The sequence below is a fragment of the Labrus mixtus genome, chromosome 7, assembly GCF_963584025.1.
Source record: "Labrus mixtus chromosome 7, fLabMix1.1, whole genome shotgun sequence".
In the NCBI taxonomy this organism is placed as follows: domain Eukaryota; kingdom Metazoa; phylum Chordata; class Actinopteri; order Labriformes; family Labridae; genus Labrus; species Labrus mixtus.
In genome coordinates, this window is record NC_083618.1 from 24,594,587 (window position 1) to 24,622,086 (window position 27,500).

The 27,500-nt window shown below is 44.5% G+C and overlaps 1 protein-coding gene across 4 annotated transcripts in view; it reads left to right on the forward strand.

The window, feature by feature from the left end:
* Nucleotides 1–8,471: 8,471 nt before the first annotated feature.
* ripor3 (RIPOR family member 3) overlaps nucleotides 8,472–27,500 on the forward strand; it is a 42,259-nt gene continuing 23,230 nt past the window's right edge. For 2 of the 4 annotated variants that reach the window (XM_061041778.1, XM_061041780.1), the window contains exons 1-3: nucleotides 8,472–8,740; nucleotides 16,271–16,793; nucleotides 21,012–21,099. The gene's annotated coding sequence lies outside the window, so the exon portion shown is untranslated. The remainder of the gene's footprint in view (nucleotides 8,741–16,270; nucleotides 16,794–21,011; nucleotides 21,100–27,500) is intronic. The other 2 variants (XM_061041777.1, XM_061041779.1) reach the window with 1 other exon arrangement.

Here is a 27,500-nt window from a genome sequence, read left to right on the forward strand (position 1 = left end):
TTATGAAGCTCTTCATTAAAAGATAATGAATAGACCAGGAGACGGAGAGAGAAATGAACTACATTAAACTCAAATCAGAGATCCAATAAACACGTCAAATTGAAATAGAACACAGCCGTTAGACAAACATGGATATAACACATAGATTACATTAAAGGAGGAGTCAGTATAAATGTTTGTAAACATTCAAACATGGCCCCTCCTCCTGGGCTCATTGCTCCCAGAAGCTCCGCCCCCTGCAGGATGTAGTGTGTACGTTTACTGATGTAGCTACACTGCAAGCTAACGCATGCTAGCACAAGCTATCCGCTGTTGTTTGTCACCCGCCTGTTCAACAGGAAGCAGACCAACTCCACGTCCACGGGTAAAAGATGCTACTGGTCCTGTTTGAGTCGCAGCCTTCCTTACCTGCAGGATTCCAGATCAGGCTGAAACTCCTTATCTCAATAATCTGAGAGTGTTTGAGATGTTCTTATCCAATGTGTCGTCATGTTGGATCTTAAACCAAAGTCCCTCCTGTGTTTTCCTCCATTCTATGTTGTATGCTGATTGCGGGCTGTATGCATGTTTTTTACTGCTGACTGCAAAACAAATTGCCCTCTCGCAGGGATAATAAAGACAACCTTGAAACTTGTGAGAGCGTTTGACCTGTTGAAGGTCCAACATGTGAGATACAGCAGCTTTAAACACAGGATTCACTCTGCAGCCGGTTAGAGAAAGAAGAGTTTCATCTCAGCCGCCGTCTGCAGACAAAAGTCCTCAAACATCTCCACTCTCTGTGTGTATCTGTGTGTGTGTGTGTCTGTCTGTGTGTGTGTGTGTGTGTGTGTGTGTGTGTGTGTGTGTGTGTGTGTGTGTCTGTGTGTGTGTGTGTGTGTGTGTGTGTGTATGTGTGTGTGTGTGTATGTGTGTGTGTGTGTGTGTGTGTGTGTGTGTGTATGTGTGTGTGTGTGTGTGTGTCTGTGTGTGTGTGTGTGTGTGTGTCTATGTGTGTGTGTGTGTGTGTCTATGTGTGTGTCTATGTGTGTGTGTGTGTGTCTGTGTGTCTGTATGTGTGTGTGTGTGTCTATGTGTGTGTGTGTGTGTGTCTATGTGTGTGTGTGTGTGTGTATGTGTGTGTGTGTGTGTCTATGTGTGTGTGTGTGTGTGTGTGTGTGTGTGTGTGTCTATGTGTGTGTGTGTGTGTGTGTGTGTGTGTGTCTGTGTGTGTGTGTGTGTCTGTGTATGTGTGTGTCTGTGTGTGTGTGTGTGTGTGTGTGTGTGTGTGTGTGTCTGTGTCTGTGTGTGTGTGTGTGTGTGTGTGTGTGTGTATCTGTGTGTGTGTGTGTGTGTATCTGTGTGTCTGTGTCTGTGTGTGTGTGTGTGTGTGTGTGTGTGTGTGTGTGTGTATCTGTGTGTGTGTGTGTGTGTGTGTGTGTGTGTGTGTGTGTGTATCTGTGTGTATCTGTGTGTCTGTGTCTGTCTGTGTGTGTGTGTGTGTGTGTGTGTGTGTGTGTCTGTGTGTATTTATAGTGAGCTGCTGGAGCTCCGAGCGTCCCTCACATGTCTGTGTTTATTTTAGGTGTCAACCTGAGAATATGCTCAGAGTTACTTTAAGGTTTAAATGACGTTAGAGGAGGAATTCTACGTTTCTGTAATCATGAAGGTTCATCTGAGCTCTGATTGGCTGCTTCTCTAACTGCTGTGTTATTCTTTCTCATCAGGAAACCTTCTTCAGTGACTCACTTCTTTAGATACTCAGCATGTTCATCAACTGAGCGCCGAGGGCAGCCGCACAGCTCTGATCTCACCTGCAGCTTCCTGGATGTGTCGTCGTGTTTCAGGCGTGCATGAAAAACACGTTTAAATCTTTAACCAACCACAGGACAGATGTGAAGGTCACCCACACACACACACACACACACACACACACATACACACACACACACACGACGTGTCAGGACGTTTTCAACTCGTCGCTCCTGTTGACACAAACACAAACAGACGGACGGAGAGCGATTGGCTGCAGCAGTTCACCCTTTGGCAGCCATGTTGGCTCCACAGTCTGGTCCGTGGCTGTTGCCATAGTAACAGATGCTGAGCCTCTGAGTGCTGGGCGCCTCGCCCTGGCTCTGCCTTGGAGGACACTGTAACATATTTTTTCAACAGAATGACGGAGAGGAGAAGAGATGCTGAAAAGAGATTTTAGAAAATGTTTCTCATGAACAACTTTGAGCAAAACGACTCAAGAAGAAACTTTAGATTTTGGTGAATGAAGCTCACTGAGTGTGACTTCAGTGAAGGATATTTCATACCCGTACTTTCTAAATATGCTCACAGTCCAGTCAGTGATGTGTCAGAGGGGATCCTATAGTTTGTGATTTGGACTGAATCATCTCAGATATTGAGTTTAAATCGCTCACTCTGCTCATTTAATGAGAAAACATCTTTATTTATGATTCCTCTGCACACACTGACGAGTGATTTAAACATTAGAAACTTTAGAAATCGTCCTCAACCTATCAGCTGTGAGGGAGTCTGCTCTGGCTTCCTCTCTACGCGTCATGTTTAAAGAGAAGGATCAAGTTAATTATGACTGTTTATGAACTCATGTTGTGCAGAAATATCTTCAGGAAAAAGCTTTGAGTGCAGAAAATGAGAAATGTTGTTGTAGTTGCAGAATTCACCAGCAGGGGGCGTCATGCTCCAGTACTGCAGCAGCTCTGTGTGTTCAGGTCATGAGTCAGAAAACAGACGATGATCAGAGAAGCAGGTGGAGAGGAAGCCATGATGTTAAGAGAGAGGAGCCGATTATGTTTAAAGGTCCAATCAGTGAGATGTGTAGAGAGTGAAATGATAAAGTGAGCTTACTGTATGATCAGACATTAAGGAAACATGCTATGTTGAAGTGCTGGCTTCTCTGACAACAATGCAGCCAGAAGAAGAAGGAGAAAAATAGGAATAAAAAATTAAAAAAACACACACAAGCAGGGCCCTTCAACACCCTCAACATACAAAATTGCTAAATGTTATTATTACTCCCTGCTTGCCTGTTTTGTCTTTGTCTATGCTGTGCATTGTATCGTCATGTCTCCCCTGTCTCCTACATACTATTGCTGTTGTCATGTCCCTCACTCGTCTTGTATTGTTCTGCATCACCTAATAAAAAATAAATAAATAAAAATTTAAAAAATGGTTTTAAGGCGACCCCCCCCACACACGGCCGTTTTGGACACCCCTCGGTTTGCCAGATATGAGAGCAGTTATCAGGTCAAACCAACAGGTGTTGCAGCGATGGAAGCGGGCAAGAGAACTGTTTAGCACGCTTGTTTTGAAGGTTACGAGCTACCGGACTAAGATATACCTCCTGGTCAATGCACGCCATGAGGGGCCGTTTGCTGCCCTTCTAGTCAGGGCTCATGTTTCCACATCACGATTAATCACGATTAACTGTTGAAATTTAGCGGTTGATCGACAGCCCTAATTTAATGTTCATTAAATGTAAAAGCATCAGGAAGTTTCTCATCAGGAAGTTTCTCGTCCTGAAATAAACCCAGACTGGTCCTCACAAAGATAGCAATTAGAGGCAAACACAAACACACACACACACACACACAGATGCAGAGTCAGCTGTTCAGGGAGTGTGTGCTGAGGGAGTAGCCGAGGATACTTGCCTCTCTTCTCCTTATCTCTGCCCGCCATGTGTCTGACTCTCGGTGTGTGTGTGTGTGTGTGTGTGTGATGAATGTGCCAGCTGAAGTTAGTATCAGTGTGTAATTCAGTGCCAGCAGCCAAACCTGGTCGTGGGTGTGTGCGGTATGTTCACTTTTTCAGTGCATGCATGCGGGTGTGCGTGTGTGTGTGTGTGCGTGCGCGTGCATGCGTGTGTGTGTGTTAGGAGATCTCTAAACTATGACAGAAGTATTTGTGTATTTTAAACTTTGTGTGGGTGTGTTTAAGGTGTGTGTGCGTCTCAGCAGATCTTTAATCGACAGCTGACTGACGAACAGAAGAATGTGACGGTTAACGTTACGTTAGCGACTTAGCTTTACTTTAGCTAACGTAGAAAATACTCAATCCAAAAATCATAAAGCTTTTCTTCTGTTAAGAGTTACAATGCAGCCACGCTTACAGCACATGAACATTACAGACAGATAAAATATGATATTACATATTTTAATGTGCATTGCTGTGTGCTACGTTATAGACCAGGGACAGTGGGGGTCCACAGTCTTAGGTACCCTCATTGTGGGAGCCACGAGCTGAAAGGAGGAGTCAGAAGAAATGTTTGTAAACATTCAAACGTGGCCCCTCCTCCTGGGCTCATCTCCCCCAGAAGCCCCGCCCCCTGCAGGACGTAGTGTGTACGTTTACTGCTTGTAGCTACACTGCAAGCTAACGCACGCTAGCACAAGATAACCGCCGGTGTTTGTCACCTGCCTGTCCAACAGGAAGCAGACCAACTCCACGTCCACGGGTAAAAGACAACACAAGGTTCACCCTCGTTTTAGAACGAGCTTTATCCGCTTGGTGTTTCTCCTCACTATGATTATATTTTCTCTTCTTTGCTGCTACATCAATCAATCAATCAATCAATTTTTATTTGTATAACATCAACTCATAACAAGTGTTATCTGCCACGTCCGTCATATTCATCGGGTTGAATCTCGTCCCAATCACTGAATTGTATCCACTCCTAAACTCACCTGCTGCGCTGTCATTGGCTGGAGGAAACACACCAGCTCTGCCCAGAAACGTCCCGAGTCAACCAGAACAAAGCAGAACAGTAAAATCCAGTCAGAGCAGGGACGGACTGACCAACGGGATGTTCTGTCGAAGTCCAGAACAGCTGTCCCTTTATGTGGCCTATGTGGCTCATCAGAAGAAAAACAACAGAGGGCGCCAATACGATAATTTATTACGTGGGGAAAAGACACCAAACTTGAAACAAACAAAAAAAAAAACACAAAGTAGAGGGAAAGAGAATGTCCTGAATCAGTCCAACCTGACGTGTTTGGGGCCGACAATGTTAATCTGTGAAATATCACGAACGAACCAATAATGCAATATGGAAAATAATAAAATAACACCGTAATTTCGGGTAGTCCGCGATTATTTCATTAATTTCCAGTGTCACTTCTGATATGCAAGAAAAATGGGAAGATGACAAAAAAAATTATTTCGCGTTTTGGGGAGGGAACGTAGGCCTATTAGTAGTCTATCTCTCTCTCTCGCCCTCTTTCTCTATCTCTCTCGCCCTCTCACACACACAAACACTGTGTTTTGTCCTCTTTTCTCAAAAATGACAGAGCCTAATTAAAAGTAGCCTAGGCACAGCCACTGTCCTCATACTTGGACAGTTTAATTTATTAAAGGGTAGGTTATGATATTGACAAAATATTGAATAGGTTATTTAAGGGTAATTCTAACATCTCGAAGCATTTTTGCTTATGGCCACAGAAAAGGACATCCTAATGTCCCTTGACAGTGAGCTCATTATAGATAGAGTTGCAGAAACCAGTGCCCTGTTGAGGAAACTTTTACTGCCACAGCATTGAGTACATTTTCATTAACAACCTATAAACAAAGTTTCTATCTTCCAAGTTCATACAGGTTAGGCCTACCTTCTTTGAGAGTGTTCTGAAATACTTTTGTTTTATTGTAGTTATATTGTAGTTTTGTAGTTTTTTTGGATGCGTGCTTTCAGGAAATTAATTGTATATTACCATCCACAATGCTGTGCGAAATTAAACGTAAATCGTCACAAACGAGCATTGATTAATTTAATCTTAATTTAAAGTCCCGACTGAAATCGCTACTTTTAGTTAACAACAGAAAATGTAACAAATGTCTGCATTATTATAAAACCTTTTCCCTCTAATTAAATAATGAATTCCCTATTTAAGTGTGTCTTGGTTTATTTTATATTCTGTATATTACTGTCTTTCATTTGTTCTTTTCTTTATGTACTGTATGTTATTTAGTTATTTAATCTGTCTTTTACTTGATTTACATTGTGAAATTGTTTTTTGTTTACCTGACTGTGTATGCGCATTACTCTTCTTGAATAAAGCTAACCAAAAAAAAAAAATGGGTGAATGCGGCCGGTTCAGGTAATGTAAATGACGCCATTTCCATACTGAATGAATCAGAAGAAGTAGGAACAAATATCTGTCTACTGTGCGCGCCTACTGAATAGTACGTACTAAACAGTATACAGCACGGATAGTAGCTACTGACTACTGACAGATTGAGTAGGTACTTGGCAATTCGGACACAGCCTCTATCTTTACTTTAGGAGAAGTCTGTATTTTATTTTGAAGGAACAAGCTGCTGACTCTGTCTTTACTTTAGGAGAAGTCTGTATTTTATGTTGAAGGAGGAAGATGCTGACTCTGTCTTTAAAAACCCGGGTCCCCCTGCCCTAAAGCGCAGACCCTCTCGCTCCTCAATGTGCATGGTAATGATCATCACATGGACGCCCGTCTCGCCTTCATGGTATCCTCTGCTGTAAATAAACGTTTGACTTTAAACGCTGGAGTTTGACAGTTTCTGGTATGTGAGGGTTTTTGTGCCCACATCACAGACTCACAGGAACATCACACATGACATGAATAACCTCAGCAGACTTTCCCATGATGCTCTGTCAGAAACCTCATTATTCTGAGTGTTATGAATTCTTTGAGTTTGTTGGTTAGACTCTCAGCTGAGAATCTGTGATGTGGGATGATGTCACAGTTTTAATGCTCATGTGGGAACAGTTTCATGAGCTGAGGTCGGACGTTCTTTTTGTTGTGTTTGTTTGTTGGGTGTCTGAGGCGTGTTGTTGTGATTTGTAGGATCTTTGAAAAAAAAGTGAATTGAAGATGAAGTGATGAGCTCGTGGTTCAGTGCCTCACATTTTCAGGAGTTTTCTTCATGTTGCTGTTCGACCTCTACTGTCGTCTGAGAAGTGTTGCTAGGCGGAATATACAGCAATATCGAACAACAACTACCACAGGTTGAAGACACATCTGTTTACAGCTTTAATATGATTTTAAACTTTTACTCTGCACTGTAATTATTATTATTATTATTATTAATAACTCTTTTAATTTTAAATTTTTAGGTTTTTTATTTTATTTTCTATTTTAATGTTTGTTTTCTTTCCTCTGTCATGATGCTTTTGTCTTGTGTGAAGCACTTTGAATTGCCTTGTTGTTGAAATGTGCTATATAAATAAACTTGCCTTGCCTTGCCTTACCACAGTGAAATACAAACGTCTGCCCTGCACTCCACATAATGTAAATAAAGAAACAAACAAAGGGACAAACTATTAAAGTGTTGATTGTTTTTCTCACTCCTCCGCCTCCAGTCGCCGTAAGCTGGTAGCATCTTAAGTTGTTGTGACGTGCGTTTTGCTACAGTCTGTCTGGTATAATGAGCTGACGCATGAGCAGGGCTTCAGGTGATTATTTGATTGGCAGGTAGAGAGCGGAGGGCGTGTCGGTCAGGTGTGCACGGTTCTGATGAGATTTGTTGCTATCGGACAAAACATTGAAATTGCAAAATGATCGTACATTCGACCATTTCTGCAAGAGGGCAAAAGTTATGTTACATCTGGCAACATGGAGTCTGAGCCGCAGAGGTTTAACTCCACTATCACAACCTGCTTACTGGATATGATCTCACTTATTTCACAGCTAGTTTGGTAAATTGACACAAACTGGATTTCCAAACAGTCAGATCTCCTCCTCTCCTTGGCGTCAGTCCACTCCGCTGTTATTTCTCATTTTGCAAGTGTGATCGATTATTGCATCAAACTGATGAATAATTTCAGTTCTCCCAGGACATTTTTCTCCACCCACACCATGACTTTAAGGTTTCTAATGCTTCTTTTCCTTCCTCTCACACTCAGAGGTTTACACCCTCTTCTTGTGCAGAGCTGAAACGTCTCCCCGTCGAGGCTCCTCCAGAGTGAAATGTTTATTTCCACAAACGTCCGAGCATCAGTCAGAACATAAAGCTGCAGAGAGCGGGACGTATGTGGTCTGTGTCTCGGCCAAGTCCTGTGTGTAAGTGCCAAACATGATACTCACAGAGCGGGGAGAGCGGGGAGAGAAGGGGGGAGGGGACGGACGGACGCAGGGAGGGAAATGTTTTCATTAAACGGCAGAAGAAGGAAAAGTTACAACATGGAGAAAGAGACGAGAAAGTAGAGAGGAACGTGAGGAGAGAATCCACAGAGAGAGAGAGGGGGGGGAGAGAGATTTGGCAAAGAGAGAAAGTGAAGAGGAGTTTGCACAAAAGAAAAACAAGGGAAGTGACAGATGAGAGATGACAAAATTAAAGAGGAGAGGAGAGAGGAGATAGAGATAAGAGAGGAGGGAGGGAGAAGAGCAATTTGGCAAATTAATTGACAAAAAGGAAAAGAGCAGATTTCCAGAGTGGGAAGTGAAAGAGGAGGAGGAGGAGGAGGAGGAGGAGGAAGAGGAGGAGGAGGAGGAGGAGGAGGAGGAGACAGAGCTCTAAAACAAAGTTAGAGTCAGAGGCATTTGCAGCAGATCTGAGCTCAGTTAGTCTCTGACATTTGGTGAAACTTTGTTGAGCTGCAGGCTGGATGATATCAGGAGCGAGCAGGCAGCAGCCAAACCCAACGACACACACACACACTGATACAGAGAGCTGCCCGGCTGTGTTGGATATGACTCGCCCGCTGAGGCAGTGTGCCGTGGTGGACTCTCAGTGACAGTTGGGATTAAACCGGTTTCCGTCCAGTCAGGTGAGTTTAATCTCATAATATCAACTGGTCTGTGTTATTAAGGATGGTTTAAATGTTTTTAAGAGTTTGACTGAGGAATCAGGAAAGTGTCTGTCATGATGTTTGAACACGGTTGATGAACTTCGGTTCAGACACAGGTTACAATATTTGCAGATTGATGCTTCTTCTTTAGAGTCTCCTTAAAGGGCCAGCGTGTGTATTAGATGTGGATTTAAAAAAAAAGTTTTGATCATTAGATACGATGACTTTAAAGATGTTAACTCTGAGGACAGAAGCTGCTCATGCATTGAAGCAAAACAAAAAAGTTTGATATTCAGGAGAAAACTAACAGCTGCCTCTTGTTGTTGTTGTTGTTGTTGTTGTTGTTGTTGTTGTTGTTGTCGTCGTCATCACAGACCTGCACAGTGTGGAGAGATGAGGTGTTGATTGTGAGGATCCTCAGTTTGAGTTCCGAACCTGATGAAGGGACGCCGTCACTCGCTGCACGTGTTGCACCAACTCGAGTTTGTTTGCTAATTTAGTGCGCGCAGCAGCCTCTACCATCAGTGTGTGAATGTGTGTGAATGGATGAGTTAATACTGATGGACTCTTTACACAGCAGCCTCTACCATCAGTGTGTGAATGTGAATGAATGGAGGCGTTAATACTGATGGACTCTTTACACAGCAGCCTCTACCATCAGTGTGTGAATGTGAGTGAATGGATGAGTTAATACTGATGGACTCTTTACACAGCGGCCTCTACCATCAGTGTGTGAATGTGTGTGAATGGATGAGTTAATACAGATGGACTCTTTACTCAGCGGCCTCTACCATCAGTGTGTGAATGTGTGTGAATGGATGAGTTAATACTGATGGACTCTTTACTCAGCGGCCTCTACCATCAGTGTGTGAATGTGTGTGAATGGATGAGTTAATACTGATGGACTCTTTACTCAGCAGCCTCTACCATCAGTGTGTGAATGTGTATGAATGGATGAGTTAATACAGATGGACTCTTTACGCAGCGGCCTCTACCATCAGTGTGTGAATGTGTATGAATGGATGAGTTAATACTGATGGACTCTTTACGCAGCGGCCTCTACCATCAGTGTGTGAATGTGAATGAATGGATGAGTTAATACTGATGGACTCTTTACGCAGCGGCCTCTACCATCAGTGTGTGAATGTGAATGAATGGATGAGTTAATACTGATGGACTCTTTACGCAGCGGCCTCTACCATCAGTGTGTGAATGTGTATGAATGGATGAGTTAATACTGATGGACTCTTTACACAGCAGCCTCTACCATCAGTGTGTGAATGTGTATGAATGGATGAGTTAATACTGATGGACTCTTTACTCAGCGGCCTCTACCATCAGTGTGTGAATGTGTAGGTGTGACCTGCGGAGTAAAAGCGCTGACCATTTACCCTCACAAGATGCTGGAGCTGACCTCGGCCAGGTTAGGCTGCACGCTCTGCCTCCCCTCCTGTTGGTCAGATCTAAAGAGGTGCTAACCTTGGGAAAGACTTCTATAAGCAGCTATGTTGGGATTATAACATCTCAAGATTTTACAGTTTGTCTCCAATATTTGAGAAACAACTCAGCTTGAGGCAGGAAATCTGAGAACACGTTTACATGTTCTGCAATTCCCTGATTGCTCAAAAACCCACGTTTATAAGAAACTGGTCAGGGATCAGATTGATTCCTAAAAACTCTGACCACATTTACAACCACAGCCTGCAACCTTTGCAGAGCGATTGTGATATTTGACCATGTAATCCTCCGATGGGAGCATTTAGACATTAAGAAGTCGGTGTTTGTAGCTCAAAGGGAAATCTGCTTTCAGCGATATTTCTCCTTTTATGTTAAAAAGTTTTCAGGGATTCACCCTTCCTGTCGGAGCTTTATCCTGAAATATCTGGTTTCCATGTTTGAAACATTTCTGAATAATTTCACATCCCTTTCAACATAACCCCTCTCTCTCCCTCTCTCTCTCTCCCTCTCTCTCTCTCCCTCTCTCCCTCTCTCTCTCCCTCTCTCTCTCTCTCTCTCTCTCTCTCTCTCTCCCTCTCACCCTCTCTCTCTCCCTCTCACCCTCTCTCTCTCTCCCTCTCTCTCTCTCTCTCTCTCTCTCTCTTTCTCTCTCTCCCTCTCTCTCCGTCCCCTCTCTCTCTCTCTCTCACCCTCCCTGTCTCTCTCTCTCTCTCTCTCTCTCTCTCCCTCTTTCTCTTTCTCTCTCTGTGTGTGATGGAGTCCACAGAGACAATGTTTCTCATGAACTCTCGGTGATTTCAGTTCAGAGCGGCGAGCTGCCAGAGAAAACATCAACACGACACGATGGGTCAGATCGACTGCTCCGGCTCCCCCACCCTGACCCTCCTCCTCCCCCCTCACTCACCCCTCTCCTCTATTACTACCTCTGATGACGGGACAGAGGGTTTGGTTTTTTGAACCAGGCTGTAAACATGTTAATCTCTGCTGTAAAAACAGACTTTTTAGAATAGGTGTGTATGTGACTTCCTGTGCTTCTGCAGCCAGCCTCTAGTGGACAGAATTTTACACTTCAGCATCAGCTTCAGCTTCTGTGTGTGTGTGTGTGTGTGTGTGTGTGTGTGTGTGTGTGTGTGTGTGTGTGTCCTGTCAGTAGTAGGGTGTTGTTTTAATGGTTATTTTATGGACTCAGCAGGAGGACTGTGGCTCGATCGTGGCTAAATTAACTTGACACTAAGGAGAGAGAGAGAGAGTGTGTGTGTGTGTGTGTGTGTGTGTCGTGGCGGTGGCGGGGGGGTCGTGGTCTTTGTTCAGTGAAGTGAAGTGTTGATCTGTTCCACATTCTCTGATTTAATTGGTTCATATAATATATAACAGATTCATTTATCAGACTCTGTTGAACTCAGTTTGTGTTTGTGCTTTAATGAAGCGTGCAGAGCAGATGTTTGGACACGCTGCAGACTGTGTGTGTGTGTGTGTGTGTGTGTGTGTGTGTGTGTGTGTCATTAATGGTGAAAGTGAGTGAAGTAGATCTCCTTTAATGTTTAGAGCAGATTCCTTCAGCAAATCTGCTTCTGTCACAACTCCTCCACACCAAGATTTTCAAGATGCATATTTGGGAGGAATGCTGCTACACTCATAACCCCCCCCCCCCCCCCCAAGTCTTTTTATTTAAATTTCAAAAGTAAAGTGACCGACCAAGGGTCAGTATACCCAGGTATGACACACTCAGCACCAATCTCTACATAGTTCTCATAGTTTCTGTCACCTCTTCAACACTAAAATGTTGAAACTCAAAAGTGTTTGTGACGTGTTGATGAAACTGTATTTGACCGTCTTGGATGGACTGCGTCACGACCCGGCTCTTAAGGCCTGACAAAATACGGGAAACGTACGGTTTAAACTAAGAATGTAAGGTTACCCAAAATGCCACAATCAACACAACAACAAACATTGTTCAGTACAAGAGCTGTCGTAATGGTGCGACACCGAGGATGGATGAGAGAGAGAGAGAGGTTGTCAGCCCTGGTCTTAAATAGCCTTCACCTGGGAGACTGGCCACGTCTGCCCGGCAACCTGCAGGTACACCAGACACACACACAGACAGAAGAGAAAACACAACAGCAGGCCCTGCTGGCGGGAGGGCCGTCACAACCGTTTTCAAACCACATCTGGACATTTGATTGGCGGTTAGCGCTCTCTCCGTTTAGTGGAACCTTCAGGGTGATATTTTGGAGCTGACGACGCTGCTTTCTTTGAGTTCAGAGAACCGACAGTCTGGTTTATGTTCACGTAAAGTTCAGCACTCTGGTCTGACAGCTAATCGGCTGTTTTTGTGTTTTTATTGATTCCTTATGCGACCGTGTGTGTGTGACGTCGAGCATCTGTTTGTATCTGAGCTGTGTGTTTGTACCTGAATTTTACGAGTGTGTGTGCAGACGATGAAGCAGCTGTTGGATGCATCAGTATTCCTGAAGAGGTGTGTGTGTGTGTGTGTGTGTGTGTGTGTGTGTGTGTTACAGCCTCAGTGATTTATAACGACAAACTTATCTTGTCAACATGCCGCTCTGTTTCCTGATGCCTTTAAGTCCATTTATTATCCTGAAACACAAACACACACCTATGCTGCTTTCAATTAGACACATGACATCATACAACACACACACACACACACACACACACACACACACACACACACAGCTTATCTTGCCCCACGCTTGCTGACCTGCAGGTCATTGGACTCTCCAGAGAGATGATGAACAGAGAGAAGAATCTGTCTTTATCCTGAAGCGGTTTGTTTGCTAACAGGCGACGTGTGCAGTGGATTTGTGATCAGGAGGAGCAGATGTGACGGCGGCGCTCTGCAGGGAGACTGATGAGCTGAACCCTCAGTGACGTGTTGAATTCTTTCAACATTTCGGGGGTCGATGGAGGAGAAGGTCGACAAAGAAGTGATCCCTATTGCACAGAAATATCACTAAAGTTTAGTCGTAAACTTAAAACAACAACATGTAGGAAGTCGGTTTGGTGCATTTTGGCGCCCACTAAAGATCTCTGAGTGCAACTGCAGTGTCGTAAAACACACATAGTGCTGTTAACTCCTCCCCCTGTCAACTAGAGGGCGGCGAAGTCGACAAAGACATTGTGAGAGGTAAAAGAATCGACTGACGAGGTTCAGTAATATTACAGATCAAATCTGACTATAGGCCGTTGTTGACTAGCTGTTAGCATGTGGATTATGTGTCCGTGTATTCAACTGTTACCATGACGACTATAGGCCGTTGTTAGCTAGCTGTTAGCATGTGGATTATGTGTCCGTGTATTCAACTGTTACCATGACGACTATAGGCCGTTGTTGGCTAGCTGTTAGCATGTGGATTATGTGTCCGTGTATTCAACTGTTACCATGACGACTATAGGCCGTTGTTAGCTAGCTGTTAGCATGTGGAGTATGTGTCCGTGTATTCAACTGTTACCATGACGACTATAGGCCGTTGTTAGCTAGCTGTCAGCATGTGGAGTATGTGTCCGTGTATTCAACTGTTACCATGACGACTACAGGCCGTTGTTAGCTAGCTGTTAGCATGTGGAGTATGTGTATGTGTATTCAACTGTTACCATGACGACTACAGGCCGTGGCTAACAGGCTACATTAGAGAGGCTGATTTATTTCATGCTAGTTGAGATTTTTATGCCGGAGAATCAATTTACCACAAATCTGTTCGAGTGGTGTTGAAGGACGAGGGAGCACGGAGCCGTACCGGAGCGAAACGTGTCTGCTGGACGTTCGGGGTCAGTCTGTCAGATGAGCCGAACGCGCCTCAGATTGTGGGCGTGATTTCTTTTTCACATGTTGGACGTCAGGTGTTTGGACGGAGAGATTTCCATTGTTCTGAGATTTCTGTGGGAGTGAAGACGGAGACAGACTTTATTTCATTATTAAACATAGAGAGACTTTTGTGCCTCCCACTCCCTCATACTGGTTCAATCAGCTCGACTGGTCCGTCCGCTGGTCCCAGTCAGACCAACACACAGGGCATGTTTGAACACGTTTCTTTATTTCACTGAATCTTCATCACGTGTTCTTATAACCCGGCTTTATCGCAACCCCGAGGAGTTTAGTTCAACATGCGGAGTGAATATTTACAACTTCATGTTTCCACTCAGAAATCACAGCCGGGACCTGAAGTCCTGACCGCTTCTGTTTTTAAATCAATAGTCTGCAGAGAAAGAGCTTCAATGTGTGATAAGATTTAGTGTTTCCTGAGCAGACACACACACACACACACACACACACACACACACACACACACACACACACACACAGACACACACACACACTGGGCACATTGTTGGTTTTAAACACTGAGGGGTCCCGTCTGCTCTCTGACAGATTTCACAGCTCTGTGAGGTCCAATAAAGAAAGAATGTCGCTTAAACCGTGCGTCCATGTTTATGATCTCACTCTTAACGCTTCTTATTTCACCACACTGCAGACTGAGTGCTGATTTGTCCGTTACAGACGCACCGATGACACTTCAGTAGCACTTTTTTATTCAACGGCACTTTGAGGATTATTTAGATCAGAGGGAGTTATGGAGCTCGTCCCTACATGAACTATCAAATCTCTACAGAGCTGACTTCCCTCATATCCAAAGGGCGGCTGTGGCTCAGTTGGTAGAGTCGTCGCCTCTCAACTGAAAGGTCGAGGGTTCAGTCCCCAGCTAAGCAACATGTCCAATGTGCCCCGCATTGCTCCCACTGCTTCTGTGGCAGTGAATGAATGTTGCTTTGGATAAATGTGTCTGCTAAGTGAATTATAACATTGTAACATGTCTGAAGATTGAGTTTACTGTCAGAAGAAAGATGGAAGAGTGGGTAGAGATAACAGATTCATATTAATAGTGGATGTGATACACACACACACAAGCACACACACACACGCTGCATTAATGTCAGGACCGCACACACAGGACACAGAATCATACTCTGAAGGTCAAACTTTTAGAGTCCGTCCACCAGACTTCATGTTGATCTAAAGGCCCCATGAGTCCTTTCTGACACACACACACACGCGCACACACACACACACACACACACACACACACCCTACCTCCCACACTGAGAACCTCCTCAGGTCAAACCTATGATGTGATCCCTGACATGACTGCAGAGTGCGTTCAAACACACACCGCATGCTGTCACCTTTTCGTTTATCCGACCAATCACATCGCAGCAGCAGTTAGAGAGAAACAGGAAGTTAAGGGTGCACTCTCACTTGGTAATCTGTACTCGTTTCTCAGCCTGCTTCACCCCTGAAGTCCAGTCCATTTGAATAGTGTGAGCGCTCTGATCACTTCATCGGTCCTGACTAGCTTTGAAGAGGTGTTCTTCATGAGTCCTCCTGTCTTGTAAACTCAGCACGCTTCATGGTCGTGTAAAGCCAGGGCGCAGGTGGTTAGTGTGTGTACCCCAAGCGGGCGGCCCAGGTTCAAGTCCCACCTGTGGCTCCTTTCCCACATGTCATTCCCTACTCTCTCTCTCCCTGATTTCTGACTCAATCCACTGTCCTGTCTCTCAGTTAAAGGCACAAACAGCCCAGAAATAAATCTTAAAACATAAATAAATTAGCACATGTATCATGACGTTAAGAACAAGAGGCACAAGAGTGGTGTTTGAGTTGTTAGCGGCCTTCGCAGGTTTTTGTAAAGTGAACAGTTTAGTGTTTAAGGGTCCAGAGTGAACCAGAACGGTGAAGAGTAATACCTGAATATCGATGTGAAACTCGACGTAGAGCTTTGTAAACTGAGAGAGCTGCAGAGTTATGATCATTCACATGTTGATTGTTTCCCCTTCATCTTTGTCATGTGAGTGTTGTAGCGGAGACTTTTGAGATACTTTTTAGAAACTGATTCACCTTGAGCTCTGAAAGAACTCAAATATTAGAGAACGAGTTTGTCTTCAGTGGAATCCAGCTCTCTGTCCAACATCAACAGCCGCTCTGTGACATGTTTATGGATGTACATGTAAGTTTGTGTGTTTATCTCCTCCCAGCATGTGTTCGTCTCCCCTCTCGAGGAGCCCTGCAGCTCCTCGCCTGCTCTCCGCTGATAGGAGAGGAACCTCTCCTCTGTGAGAGACAAACATGCTGAACGTATACCACGACCTGATAACTGACCTGAGACCTGTTACAGGGAGCAGGTCGCTGAAGATACAGACCAAACAGCACACCTTTAATACCAACATTTAGTTAGTTTGTGTCCTCGTTATAGCGTCCAGGAAGCTGCAGTCATTATAGTTCAAGTCACCAAAGAACCCGGGCACAGATTCACCAGCTGGTCTCACCTTACTGGACTCAGATCCACCTGCTGGTCTCACCTAACCGGACTCAGGTTCACTTGCTGGTCTCGCCTAACCGGACTCAGATCCACCAGCTGGTCTCACCTAACCGGACTCAGATCCGCCTGCTGGTCTCACCTAACCGGACTCAGATCCACCAGCTGGTCTCACCTAACCGGACTCAGATCCGCCACCGCCAGCCTCGACGAGAGCCCCCTAGTGGAGGGATCTACATACTGTGAGTTGAAATATAAAAAGATAGAAAGCATCTTTGAGAAACATTTATTTTGATTTTATCGCTCCAACTGTTGACACTGAGGAGGCGGGGCTTATGATCTGTACTGGAGGCGGAGCTTACGAGCTACGCTGCAGCCGGTCAGCAGGGGGAGCTCTAAATGTTTTTGGCTTCATTCTCAGCGCTCGGTTGTGCGCTCCTTCTTTCTTTTGAAACAGTCTGTGCTCCACACGGGTTCGATGCCGGTTTCAGTTAAAGAATCGTTCTGGGAACTTTCCCAGTAAAACTACAATCTGACAAAACGTTTCTGTGGTGCCAACATTTCCCACTGAGTGATTCGGTTTCACTCCAGCGGATCACGTCAGTTTCTGGAGCGTCTCTGTGTGGAGCTGAAGCTCTGCTGAGTTTGTTTGAGAGCAGGTGCAAGAAGTCCGGCGTCTTCTCAGAGTTCTCACCTGCAGAAAGATCCTGAAACACCTGGTTTGTGGTCTACCTGCTGCTGGACTGAGTCTTTCCTGCAGCTTGACTCAGGTCTTTGCAGATCAGGAGTGACTCCTCTCGTGTAAAAAAAAAGTCTGAAGGTGGAGTTTCACTTTACCAGTCTGCTCCTGTCAGCAATCTGAATAAAACGCTCTCGGCCTCGGGAGGCAGAACAAGAATTTCCATTTCACACTCGGCTGAAACTCCAGATTGGCTGAGCTCACCCCACAGGGACGTTCAATGGCCCACATCATGCCGAGTTCTGTCAGTCATTTGGAAGGAAAAATCCCAGCAGAAAGTCTCCCAACAGGAACCGCATGAAGCTGAGAGTTTTCTTTTAGGAGGTGAGCTGACTCCTCCTTCCAGAGAGAGTCATGCAAAGAGTAAAAACACGATAAATCATCGTATTTCGCTCCCTCACAAACAAGAAGAGAATCAGACAACGTGCAGTAATATTAAATATGAGAGATGAGATGTTAGACCCCCTCAGGTCTGGCAGAGTTTTGGGTTTTGCTGCAGATTTTTAAACTCTGCAGGGATCCTCGTCTCAGTGCATCGCTGCACGCTGTGTCACATATCTGTGTTCCCATCGTTTTCAGGTTTCAGGTTTCTGCTCCACGAGGGGCCAGAGAGATGCAAAGAAAACTGTGGAGCACTCGGACAGAAATGCAAATCAAAAAAAGAACACAACACTATCCTGACAGAGTGTGGCTTTGATAGTTAAGGTCCAGAATTCAGAGTTATCCTCATTTCTTTAGATAATAAACGATCCAGGAAGGCGAGATTTGACCTCCAAGTAGAACAGATCTTCTTCAGTTTTCTGTCTTTAACTTGGAAAAAAGATGTCCCGGGTTTGTATCGTCTGTAGGTTGTGTTTTGTTGACACTAAATATTTTAGAAATCTTCATGATAGTCTAAGTGGTGAAACATTTTCTGATTAATGAAATTTGGAAAACAGAAATATATATATATATTTTTTAGAATGAAACATAAATAATAAACATCTCAAAGAGCAAACAGATCAACACAGTAGTGTTGTAGTCCAGACCACACTAATCGAGACCAGAGTGCTCCGAGACCGAGACAAGACCAAGACCAAGACCAAGACCGAGACAAGACCAAGACCAAGACCAAGACCAAGGGCAGGACGAGACCAAGACCAAGACATTTAGAAAGAGGCGTTTTCCTTCTAATCACAGTAAAAGTCTATCAGTGGCAGAGTGAGTAAAAATGCTTTAGACTCAGAGACGAGACAGAGACCTTCAGATTTGGAGTTACTACACACGTGACCTACTCTGATGTTCACTACGTGCATTAAGAGAAGAAGAAGAAGAAGTCGTACTTCTTAGGTCAGGGAGCGTGTGTGCATGCGTGCGTGCGTGTGTGTGTAGGTAAGAGGTTGTATTTGTTGAGTCCTCTCCTCCTGCAGAGACTCTGGGTATCAGATAGAAAACGTAAACACAGAAACCGGCCCCCCTCTGTGATCTGTATTTTTGCATCTTTATGTATGTTGTGTGTGTGTGTGTGTGTGTGTGTGTGTGTGTGTGTGTGTGTGTGTGTGTGTGTGTGCGTGCGTGTGTGTGTGTGTGTGATGATTCAACAGAAACAGTCTAAATGTTTAAATGAAAAATAAATCAATGTGGGGACACGTCTCTTCTTGTCTTCATCTCTGGACTCAGACGTCTGCAGCTTTTCTGTCTCCGTGAAGCTGCAGACACGTTTCAGATTGAAGACGCTGATGGATTGAACAGGAGCTGCAGGAAAAGATGCTCACAGCAGATGTCACTAAATGATCCAGCAGACTCATGTTTAGTACAGGGAGGAAGCTCGTTAGGATTTAAAGCTCTGCAACATGACACTATTTAGTCGACAGGTTAATCCCAAAGTATCACTTCCTGTCTGCACCTGCATGTCTTCATCTCAGCTGACCGGCTGAGGGGAACTCTTCAGATGGTTTATGTTTGTGTATCAAGCGATGTGAAGTGATTTCCCCTCTCATGCATCCTGAGCAGCTCAGGTCCTTCCAACGTAAGAGAAGTGAGCGGGGTTTGTTCACAGCGTTGATGGTCTAATGCTGATTAAAACTCTGACTGTGTCTAAGATGAAGTCTGTAGGTTGATTAGTCTGAGAGGGACCACAGGTAGAGAAACAAAGATGTGTGAGCGAGAGGTCGACAAACTTAATCCAACCTGAAGAACGATTTCATGATCACAACTTTTTGTTCCTTTACTTCAATAATCTTCGGTCGATTGTTTGGAAAATGGAAAACCACATTAATGAGTGAACCATAGACTGTAAATAGTGTGTACGTTTACTGCTTGTAGCTACACTGCAAGCTAACGCACGCTAGCACAGCCGGTGTTTGTCACCTGCCTGTTCAACAGGAAGCAGACCAACTCCACGTCCACGAGTAAAAGACAACACAAGGTTCACCCTCGTTTTAGAACGAGCTTTATCCGCTTGGTGTTTCTCCTCACTGTGATTATATTTTCTCTTCTTTGCTGCTACGTCCACGTCCGTCATATCCACCGGTTTGAATGGCGTCCAATCACTGAATTGTATCCACTCCTAAACTCACCTGCTGCGCTGTCATTGGCTGGAGGAAACACACCGGCTCCGCCCAGAAACGTCCCGAGTCAACCAGAACAAAGCAGAACAGTAAAATCCAGTCAGAGGACAGAGTCTCTGCAGACACAGTCACCACCACACATGTATGGAGGCCCAGAAGGGACAATGGAGCAGCTTCACTTTAGGAGAAGTCTGATTTTATTTTGAAGGAACAAGCTGCTGACCCTTTCTTTACTTTAGGAGAAGTCTGTATTTTATTTTGAAGGAACAAGCTGCTGACCCTTTCTTTACTTTAGGAGAAGTCTGTATTTTATTTTGAAGGAGGAAGCTGCTGACTCTCCCTATAAGACTGATGTGTTCACGGTGTGTTTGTGCGTTTGTGTGCAGCTCGGTGCTGACAGCAGGCTAATGAAGAGCGAGGCCGTGGAGAGTTTGTCTGATTGCAAACGCAGAACTTCTTCCCTGCCTCCTCTTCCTCTCGTTTCCTCGTCTTCATGGTCGTTACATGACAGAAAGAAAAACAAGAAACTGACTGAGACAAATGATCTGAGAGGAGGAGGAGGAGGAGGAGGAGGAGGAGGAGAGAGTAAAGGAGGGCTGTCTTCATCTCTGTTTGAACTCCTCAGTCTTTTTCTGCCATTTTTCACATGGTTGAAATGAGTTTCCTCGGGGATTCTTCAGCTGCACAGATCGATGTTCTGATTCTGAAATAATCATGTTGTGGTTGTGGAATTTTGTTATTTTTATTTTTTACATTTTTATTTATTTACATATATTTTAATCGCCCTGCTTTATTCCTGTATTTAATTTAACTTAATTATAATTTTTGTTTGTCAGGTCTGTTTTTTTTTTTTTTCTGTTTGTCTTTTTTTTTTTGTCTTGCATTGATAGTGTTACCCTTGTTGGGTATTGTTCTATATCATTTTTTGTCTGGTATTGTACTGTTGTAAAACATTTGAAAACAATAAAAATGTTGGTCATATAATAATAAAAATAAAAAGATGATGTGTTGTGAGATGACTTTATCACCTGAGAGCTCTTCAAGGCTCCCTTCAGACTACCAAATAAAAGCATGGAGCGACGAGGAGCCACAAAGTGTTTCTGTATTTTGTCATCATCTTTGTCATAGTGAATATTTGACTGTTATGCTTCATGTGTCCCTCTCTGTTTCAGTGCGTTTCATGAAGATGGAGTGACACCCCCAGGATCTGCTGACGCCTCAGAGATCGGATGTCTCCATCGGACAAAACCAAATACCAAAGTGAGTAAATCATTTGTTGTCAGCGGACAAATACTCCCCCTACTTTTATTTCCTAATAATGATGATGATGATGATGATGACGAGGCTCAGAGTCAGTTTCCAGAGAATCAAACTCAGTCTGAAGAAAGTCTGGAACAATGTAAACATCAGGGTTTTAACTTTAATCCACATCTGGATGCTGAAGTTACCCCGCAGATTTCTCACATAGCTGCACACTCAGCTGTTTATTGATGAAGATAATCATCATCAACACGCGTGTACACACACACACACACACACACACATGGACAGTCAGTGTGTGTGTGTGTGTGTGTGTGTGTCGGCCGATGGTTTATATCTTTTGAAGAAGATGATTGTGTACATGAAAAGTGTTTCTGTAGTGTGTGTAGTTTTTGTCAGAGAGTCCAGATGTTTGTGTCTCCTCATGCAAACAGAGATGTTCTCAGTGTGTTAAAGTTTATGTCAACAGCTTAAAGAGATGAAGTTTCTCTTGAGTGTTTGAATCTTCGCTCTGGTTCGATGTGAACTTAGAGGAACTCTGATATCAGCAGGAGAGAGAGGGAGGGGGGGTCAGTGTGAGAGAGTTAGAGAAGAGAGGGACGGAAACAGAGCAGAGTAAGAAAAGACAGAGAAAAAGATGGAGAGAGGAGGATGAAAGAGAGGCAGAGGTAAAGAGGAGGCTCAGAATCGATATCAAAACATGAGACTGAAGGAAGCCAGAGAGAAGTCAGCTGCAAAAGAACCTCATGGTATCTGATTTATCTGCAGATTATTTCCCCTTAAATAACGTCACCACACTGCAGCAATAGCTTCCTGCACCATCCAGCTGTTGGTTAATGACCCAGCATCATGGTGGCGGTTGATAAATAATCCAGTAGCTCGGTGACTGTTGGTAAATGGGAAAAACCTGGCATGTTGGAGAACCCTGATCTTCCCTGGAACATAGACCCAGCGGTTCCTGAAGTCGATCGGAGTCCCAGGCCCCCCCCCCCCCCCCCCCCTCCTCCTCCTCCTCCTCTTCCTCCCCCCCCTCCTCCCCTTCCTCCTCCTCTCCAAACATTTTGAAAGAGCAGGATGTTGAAATCTGAGTTTGGTGCTAATTCTCTCTCTTAAAACAACAATCTATGAGATGTCCTGATTACACAGAGTGGATCATACCACAGCGATGACGTATCAGAGCTTTGCATGTTTAGTTTGTTTAGAACATCGGTTCCCAACCTCGGGGTTCTGGCCCTCAGGGAGGGCGCCAAAGATCTCAGGGAGGGCGCCAAAGATCTCAGGGCTTTGTCTGCTGTGAGGTCGTCAAAATTAGATCTGCACATACTGACTGAAATCAATAGTTTATACAAAAGTCTTTCGGTAAGAACAAGGGAGTGTAGATCTATTCTTTTAGGACGTCATGGAAACTATTCAAAATTCATAGTTTTTCCGCTGATTGGGTCCATGGGGGTCCAAGCCTTTCTTAGATACACATAGGGGGGCAGGGGCGGATCTAAAGCATGGCAAGGCAAAAATTGACAGGAGGCCTCTCCAGCCAGTGTTCATCACCATTATGATAAATAATCTGACACCTGGTGGTGCCCAATAGCCTAGCGGTTTATCTTGCACGCCCCATGTCTGGAGGCTGAAGTCTTCATCGCAGAGGCCGTGAGTTTGTATCATCCCATCGTTTCCTGTCTCTCTTCAGCTCTCCAATAAAGGAAAAAAATGTCCCAAAAATAAACACCAACAAAAAATTTGACAAATTCAAGTATTTTTTAATTTCCAAGACGCCCCAGCTAATTGGTCTACATGGGGCCCATTTAGGGAGGTTACCAACTGTGATTGCAAGTTTTGCACCTTTTAAGCCCCCACTGTGGGTTTAAGTTTGTCGGCCCTCGTGGGGTCCCTACTGGCCTGGGGCCCCCATCGATTGGCTCCAAGGAACAGAGGTTGGGGCCCTCTGCTCTTGAAGAAACATGAGCAGAAAACAACATGAAACCAAACTCTAAATAATGACCTCGACTCGGCCAGGTTTGATTCAGTCATGCCGCTGTGATATCCTTCTTTTACCCTCCACGACGCGCTCTGATTGGATGTTTCTACATGTCCCAGCTCAGATCTGTTCTAAGCTTTTCTCGTCTTTCCTGCAAACTGAGACTTCACACGCAGCTCAAACAGAACCAACAACAAGAAGTCCAAGAGGGCCCGGGGAGGAGGAAGAGGAGGAGGAGGAGGATGAAGAGGAGGAGGAGGATGAAGAGGAGGAGGAGGAGGAGGAGGGGGGAGGAGGAGGAGGAGGAGGAGGAGAGGAGGGGGGAGGAGGAGGATGAAGAGGAGGAGGAGGAGAGAGAGGAGGAGGAAGAGGAGGAGAATGAAGAGGAGGAGGAGGAGAGAGGAGGAGAATGAAGAGGAGGAGGAGGAGAAGGAGGAGGAAGAGGAGGAAAAGGAGGAATAGGAGGAGGAGGAGGGGGGAGGAGGAGGGGGGAGGAGGAGGAGGAGGAGGAGAGGAGGAGGATGAAGAGGAGGAGGAGGAGGAGGAGAGGAGGGGGGAGGAGCAGGAGGAAGAGGAGAGAGGAGGAGAAGGATGAAGAGGAGGAGGAGGAGAGAGAGGAGGAGGAGGAGGAGGAGGAGGAGGAGGAGGAGGAAGAGGAGGAGGAGGAGGAGGAGGAGGAGGGGGAGGAGAAGGAGGAGGAGGAAGAGGAGGAGGAGGAGGAGGAGGAGGAGGAGGGGGGGCAGCAGAAGCCGGGCCCTCGAGTAGACGTTGCTCCCCAAACCTTCAGCGAGGTGTTCGGGCTCTACTACCACCCGACGTCCCTGACGACCAGCCTCCACCATCAGACTGTGTTGTCATTCAACCACCGCCGTCCTCGTTCATGCACGACCTGCTCCGACCTCCACGTCAGCGGAGAGGAAGTGGACAACAAGAACGAGAGGAATACAAAGGAGGAATCCTTCCTGCATATTGTCCAGTATGATCTCTTTGTAGAGCGTCTTGAGATAACTCTTGGTATGAATTGGCGCTTTACAAATAATGATTAATTGATCAAGATTCACCTTATTGTCCCACAAAGTGAGGAAAGAGTCTTGAATACGCTGCAGCCTTAAAAAGACAAACATCTTGAAATACAAGAGCAAAGATTCAACATCAGCTGGATAAAGAAGAAGAAGAAAAATGTCTGCTCACACCCCTGAGGTTTACAGTCGATCCCGTCTAATAAATAAAATGATTTTTTTTAGCGTTTGGTTGATTTTGCCAAGAATTAAATAACGTTTCTGAGCTGCTATTTCCAGTCTGTGCAGAGCTGACCATGTGTGTGTGAGTGAAAAATAGTTTAAATCCCGAGGGTACGTGAGTCATCTGTAACCTCTAAACCCCCCGACAGAATGAACCAATCATGTTAGAGCCAGAGGTGACGAGTGTCAGGGATGATCTAGAGCTGCACCAAAACATCTTCTAAAGACGAAGGTTTGAGTTTAAAGGAAGACGATTAAAAGCTTCTTCTCCTCTCGTGCTGCAGAATCCAAAGATTTACGACTCGACAGAGAGATTTGTTCGTTTGCAGCTCTAAAGCGAGTTCAGTGGATTTGGTTTACTTGGAGATTGAGTGAAGTCTCCGAGGTGCATTCTGGGTAATTAAAAAGCTCTTCAGATGATCACAGACGAGCTGGAGAGGAGGAGAAGAAGAAAACAAGATAACAAAAAACATGTCCGACTAATGAGGAGGGATTCAGAGAGGGAACAAGACCCAGAAACAGGACCGGGATTAACGGGGGATAGAGGTCTGCAACCGGGTCTGTTTCTGGACGCCATATCTCTGTGTCTGATAACATACAAGTCTATGTACATTTTCCTAACGAGTTTCTGGTCTCAATCTCGAGTTTCAAGTCTTCTTTGACACAGCAGGGTCACAGAGACCAGAAAGAAGGGGAGGAGTCAGGGTGGGGGACAGGTAGTCGTCATAGACGATGAGAGAGGGAGAGAGAGCGAGAGAGTGAGAGAGAGAGAGAGAGAGAGAGAGAGAGAGAGTGAGAGAGAGAAATCAAACCACGTTTAAAACGCAAACCATGAGGAGAGAGAGGGAAATCAGTTCCTCATGTCTTTACATGGTGTGTGTGTGTGTGTGTGTGTGTGTGTGTGTGTGTGTGTGTGTGTGTGTGTGTGTGTGTGTGTGTGTGTGTGTGTGTAAAACTTGTGTTTGACATGTGTCCGCCTGTGTGTGACATGTGAGTGTGTTTACGCCACCACAGACGATACACAGGCCTCTTTATAGGATCTGCTGAATGCACACACACACAAACACACACACACACACACACACACACACACACTTATACATACATCCATAACAGCCCTGACCTCCCACCTCCTCACCACATGGGGACTCTGTAAATCACTTGCAGGTCAAGGCTAATTATTTAAAACCAGAACTCAGACCAGCTTTCCTCCAGACACACACACACACACACACACACACACACACACACACACACACACACACACACACACGCTTGTCATCAGCCCCATCCCCGCTGAATTCCTCTTCACTCGAGGAATGCCTCCCTCAACTCACACCACATTATAGATCTCATTTTTTGTGTTCTGCACTTTTTTTTCACTCGTCCTCCTCAGACGCATTTATCCACAAAGTTTTCAGCCGTTCAGAGTAACTTACCTCACCTATCACAAAAATACCTAAAACTCTCCAGCAGCTGCAGAGCGAACACCTCCAGTAAACCAGAAGCTGATTATCCACCAGAGGAAGCAGCTGTTTGAGCACAAGAACAATCTGACTGATTTTATGAAGTCGCATCACGGAGCTGACAGGACGAGAAACAAGAAACCACGGTGAAATATCTTAAGAGAAGGAGTGATAGGAATGTGCTCTATAGAATGACTTTCAATGTTTTACCTCATTTAAAGGTCCAATCAGTGAGATGTGTAGTGAGTGAAATGATGAAGTGAGCTTACTCTATGATCAGACATTAAGGAAACATGCTGTTGAAGTGCTGGCTTCTCTGACAACAAAGCAGCAGCCAGTATGTCCTCCTTCTAACTTTAGATTCTGGTCCTGAATGCTCTGGATTTGTTTGGACCAAAGAAGGTAGGAGGTTTTAAGGCTTTATTTGTCCACAAAGTGGACAGAAAGAACGTTATGACAAACAACACAATATTCAAGCACAGCAGGAAACCAGGAGAGCGCCTGTAGTCCTCGACAACATCACAGTCAGCATGGTTCGTGAATTTAAAATAATAATAAGCCAGAGTTTTAATACATTTCATAAAGTTATAGGTTTAAAAACAGTAATTTTATAAAACAATGTGCAGTTAGAGTTGGGGGGGGGGGTCATTTTCTCCTTTATGAATTTAATAATTTTATTGCATTTGGTACAAATGATTTTTTATAAACATTTTTTGTGGAGCTGGCTAAACACTGAAGCTTCAGTGTCCACCACATGGCAACCTGCGTGAGCATCGACTGTAGAGAGGAGGGGGCGGGGGGAGACAGCTCTCTATGATGTTTAGAATTTAGACTGCAGTACCCATTTTAAACACTAGGGGTCAGAGTTAATTTGTAATTTGTAATTTATTTCAAGGATAGCCCCTTGAGATGCATCATCTCATTTTCAAGGGGGTCCTTACAAACATAAATTAATCATCAGTAATACAAAATCAAAATAAAAGGTAAATCCAAAACATAATACCAAACATTTAAACACAGAGACACCCACACCACAAACACACTCACATTCACTCACACTTAATGCTCCCCCAAGCCTAGCCACCCACCAACCAGCCAGTATTACACAATCAGAAAAAATCTGAAGAGAAAAAAATATATATATAACAATAATAATAATAAAAAAAGAAAGGAAAATCTCTGCATATATAAATGCATACACACTATACAGTACTTACACACATAGTGTACGCAACATTAAGGCACAAGGTACAGAACAGTACATACATGTAGATATGAGGTACACGAGCGTAAGCAAGAGGAGATCAAGTCCAGACAAACTAAGTCCAACAGAGAAAGAAAATCAAAAGCAAGAGCAGGATGTTTGACAACGAGTAAGTAGAGATGATTTAAAGATATGAAAAGAGGTGATAGATCTAAGTGAGCGAGGGAGGTTATTCCAGTCTGATGGAGCTTTAAATTTAAATGCACGGCGACCAATTTCTTTCCTGATTCTTGGCGTGAGGAAAAATAGATGATCAGTATGCCTTAGGCTATACTGTGAACTGAAAGGGATTAGAAATTGTTTCAAGTACGGAGGAAAATTTAAATACATAAATTTAAAAGTAAATAGTGACCAATGAAATGTCCTTCTGAACTTGGGAGCCAGCCAATTCAAGGACTCATACATTAGGCAGTGATGGGTCCTATATGGACACCTCAGAACAAATCTACAGAGAC